Raw genomic sequence first — 4,899 nt, 5'->3', positions numbered from 1 at the left:
TTTTAGAAAAATCTATTCTTCTTCTATTTTTTGCTAAATATACTTTGGTTTGAGCCTAATTAAAGTTAATTTAATATCCGGTTTTATTTATTTTTTGATTCCAGAATATGCTAAGTCTATCTTAAAACTAAAACGCAAAAATAACATTTAATCTACTTGAAAAAATGATTTTTTTTCTCTCTTGAAAAATGTGGTTTGAAAGAATTTCAAATACTTTTGCACAAGAATAGAAGTATTTATTTATTGAAAATCCAGAAAAAACTTTTAATAAAAATATTTGTATTATTGAGTAATTAATTTAGATGAATTGTTTTATTATTACTTTATTATTAGTTTGGATTGTCAGGATATAATAATTGTCAAACAATGAAAAAAGACAAAATAGATTTTTCTCAAAAATAGGTTTAGTAATTTTTTCTTTCTGGTTTTAACATAAGGCATATTAGAAGCGATAAAAACTCAGGAGTTAAGTTTAATCGAGGCAAGCATATTCGAACTCTTTACAAAAACTGATATTGCACTTTATCAAAATGTATGCATAAAATGTATATTTTTTGAATATTATCACTTTATTATCATTTCATTATCGATATCAAACTTTAAAAATTTATTCCAGATAGGTAAGAAAAATATCCATGTTTAAAAATAAAAAGGAGGCATTCTCGTTTCAACTTAAAAATTTTATTATATTACACATTATTATTTTATTATTATAATATTATAGAATATAGTAGAACCGAATTTTCAGAATTCTTATCACATATTATTGTTGAAGCATTGAAAAATTGAAAAAAAAATTTCGTTTTCGAAACATTCCGAATTAAAAAGTTTAAACTCTTTAGGCAGACGAAATAATATTAAATTAATAGAAAATACATGAATTTAAAGTAAAAGTATTTTCTCTTAGTATAAAATTCAAATTACTTAAACTCTAAATTGCTAAAACTCGAATGGCGGCAAATGTAAAAATTTTCATGAAACAACAATAAATTGCAGATTTTGAGAAAAGAATCTATTATTATCACTGGAAAAAAATTGGTTTACCTCTTAATTTACCCTTGAAATTATATTACATATCATTTTTAAAGAAAGTATCTTATTCATGAATTTTTATTTTTACATTTAATATATTATTTTAAAGAATGAAGTTTTTTCTCTAAGTTTGTAATAAAAATTAATTCAATTCGAGACACTCTAAATTTATACTTGAATATATTTCAATTTTAGATTGTTTCATTTCAAACCGTTTAAATAGAAAATTATTCAATTTAATAGCATAGAACCTACAACCTGCCTTGAATTTTGCGCATCATGCATGCCAGTGTGTTTTAAGTTTTTTTTGTTGGCGCACGATGTGAGAAATATAACATTTTCTTGAAATAGTACAATTTGCGCAATGAAAATCAATATTTACAAATAAATAATGTTATTTTGTCAACCAGGGTAATTAATTAATTTATTATGTAAGATACTGCCGATTACCTGCCAAAGAATTTTCTGGAGAAATTAGAAAAATCCTGCCTCGGCACTATCTAATACTATAAATTAAAAATGAATATAATAGAATAAAAAAACGACTCAAATATTTCGTGGAATTTTGAGATCGTAGCATGACGTCACGGTGATTATAGGATAGGCGAAAATGGCAGGGCGGTAAGCATAGTTGGTACATCTTAACATGGGACTGCATACTCCATTTTGGAGAAAATATTCTAAATGTAAAAGTAAGTTATAAAGGTCTGAATAGTAATATTTTTTAAGTGTAGAATGCTTTTGCTCAATTCGTTTTCATTTTCTTAACGGTTGAAGACCTTTCAGTTTCACGAAACACAATCAACTATCAAAATTTGAGGTTAGATTACCCGATTTTCATGAAATCGATCTAGTACACTAACCTCAAATTTTGGATATTTAATTTTATTTCGTCAAACTGAAAGGTCCTCAATCGACAAAAATCGGAACATAGCTGAGAAAATGCATTTTGAACATGATAAATATAAACATTCGTACATTGAAACCTTTAGGTTTAGAATATTTTCTCCAAAAACTAATAAGCATTCCAATGACGTCATGCTAAAATACTCAATTCAAATCAACAAGGGCTTCCCGCTCGTCGGGCATCTTTTTGATTAGTCAGCCACTGACGCGGGCGAGACCGTACTGGACAGCGGTCGGATGTTAAAGAACTGCGCAATTTGAAATATCCCAGCTTGGTCGACTTGAAATAAGTAAGCTTTGAAATAACTGTGTCTTGAAATAAGCAAGAGTTCACTGTATCAATCAATTTCGAATATGTAAATTAAAAATTATGTAACTATTATTTTTTTTTATTTCAAATTGTAAGATTTTCAACTCAAATTATGTATTCAAATTTCAGCCATTCCAGTTTAAAATTGTTTAACTATTAAGCCTTCCAATTTGAAGTGGTACATTATTTAACGATTTTTGAAAGTTGAAAGTCTCGTGGTTTTATTGGTACAATACTTTTAATTTGTTAACAATGACCCCACATTCCCTGAAGAATAACTTCAAAGATTTCTAAACTTTCTGAATGATGAAAGATTACAAACTTTGGTTTGATTTTTAGAGGCTATAATTGTCAAATGAAGATTTTTCTGAATTTTGAGAATATATCTAAACTAATGAAGAAGAAGTGATTGTGAATGGTTCGAAGTCGATTTTATCAGAATTTTCAGGACAATATACCTTTGCGAGCCATCTAGTGACATCAGGGATGTCAAGGTGACGATCGGCTTCTGTAAGATCTCGGACGACATCAGGCCATAATGCCATTAATTCTCGGCTTTCATCTTTGTTTGTGACCCAACTAGTTTGAGGCGCAGTATGTACTGTGTGAACATTTGCAGGTCTGAAAAAATTGCCCAAATATGTGCTTCAGTTGAAACTTCACACTGCTATTGGTGCAAGATAAAAGAATGCACATCACTTATGAATGCCAGCGAAATCTCGCATGTCTCATACTTATCACACATTTCAAGGAAGAAATTTGAATGCCCCACTGATAGACAATAACGAAGAAATCTTAATATTCCACCCATAGACTGCAACGAACTACTGAATAATGAATTTACTTTCAACTTGAGCCACTCATTTTATAATGTATTTAAAGCTTTACTGAACAATTACAATAGCAATAAAAAAGTTCATATTCCAATATGGTAATGTAATCTAAGAAAAAACTTGAGTTACAAAGATATATTGTATAAATAGACTCAAAGGAAGGCATTATAGCATTTTGAATTTGATGATAAACACTTATATTTCCCTCATAGGTCAAAGCTTCCCTTTCCTTATCAAATCAAATTTTGGTGAGCTAGAAAGAGAATTGGTTTCAGCATTGATTAAAACATCAGCCATTCGATAAACATTTTTAAAATATTAGAAATTTTTCATTTTCCCTGACCATTAATATTCAAAGGGCAGCCTTTTTACTTTGTAACATTTTATTTCAACAAAAAATATGACTTTTCTATGATAAAAGAAGCACTTTTAATTCAAAAGGACGAATTTTTAACAAAACTGTTGAATTTTCGACCAAAACAGATAACTTTTTAACAAAATAGTTAAATTTTCAAAAATATAGTTAAAATATAAACAAATTATCGGATTTTTAGCTCACAGTATTCCATACTAATGCCTTACTTCCGATTTATTGTTCGTTTCTAAAATCCTTGAACTTCCTAAATAAATATTCATTTGTTTTTGTCAGCCTATTTATATTTAACAAAAAAGTTGAAATTTCGACGGAAAAAATGAATTTAAAAAAATGTACTTGAAATTTTAACAAAATAATTAAATTTTCAATAAAATAGTTGAATTTTTAACCTAATACTTGAACTCGAAAAAATTAATTTTCAACAAAAAAGTTAATTTTTAATAAAGAAAAATTAATTTTCAAAAAAATAGTTAAACTGTAATAGCAAAAAATTGCAATAAAACAGCTACATTTACAACGAAATAGTTGATCTTTAAAGCAAAAGAGACGAATCTTTTAGAAGTAAGTTCGGCTTTCAACCCGAAAAGTAGAATTTTTAAAAAACAAAAGAATTCTCAACAAAAAATGTAATGTAAACATTTGCACACACACACAAAAAAAGAATTTTCATTCAAATATACAAGCTTTCAAATAAAGGGTTAAATTTTCCAGAAAATGATTAAATTTTCAACAAAATAGTCAGAAAAAGAAACTAATGTTCAAATTCCGCAATAAGCAACAGAGATCAGTACAAATTTAGACTTAAACAAGGAAACAAATAAAATTTGTTTAAAAAATATCGTTTATTTTTAAAGAATATTTTACCTTTCACAGCTATTTTCCTTCTTTCATTATTAAAATACATTTTTTCTATTTCTAATGATGTATACATTTATTGAGGTATAAACACTAGAATTGTAGTCGATTCTCTCATAAAAAAAAGAAATACAAAATATAGACTTCTTCAATCAAATTATTCGCTTCTAGTGCACGTAGAATGTACGAAAAATATCCCTTATTAGTAATTTCTTTTGTATAATAACAAAATTCGTTCTGTCTTTATCATAAAACCAAGGAAAATCAACTTTATAGAAAATAAGGGAGAATAATATAAGAACAAATAAAGTATTAAACTGTAAAATGGGAAAAGAAACGTAAAAACAGGAAAGAAAATCAGTTTCCTGTCACTGCAAAATTGAACAGGAATGAATAACTTGGTAAAGTTGGTAAAGGAATAAATATCTTATTTTCCTTTACCCAATTTCGACACCATGGCGAAATTTTATGTATCTCTGCGGTAGATTTTCTCGAGTAATTTGAAGAAAAGATCGTGAGGAAGACCGCGAGATATTTGCTGGATATGTGTATTCATTAAATTATAATTTTCTTCCTCATAAACAGAA

At 27.4% G+C, this 4,899-nt stretch overlaps 1 protein-coding gene across 3 annotated transcripts in view; it reads left to right on the top strand.

Annotated features, from left to right (window-relative positions):
- LOC117172062 (farnesyl pyrophosphate synthase) overlaps nt 1–4,899 on the top strand; it is a 77,103-nt gene that overhangs the window by 64,388 nt on the left and 7,816 nt on the right. The window lies entirely within an intron of this gene.

The sequence above is a fragment of the Belonocnema kinseyi genome, chromosome 4 (assembly GCF_010883055.1).
Source record: "Belonocnema kinseyi isolate 2016_QV_RU_SX_M_011 chromosome 4, B_treatae_v1, whole genome shotgun sequence".
NCBI classification, from domain to species: domain Eukaryota; kingdom Metazoa; phylum Arthropoda; class Insecta; order Hymenoptera; family Cynipidae; genus Belonocnema; species Belonocnema kinseyi.
This window is presented reverse-complemented; position numbering and strand designations above follow the sequence as displayed.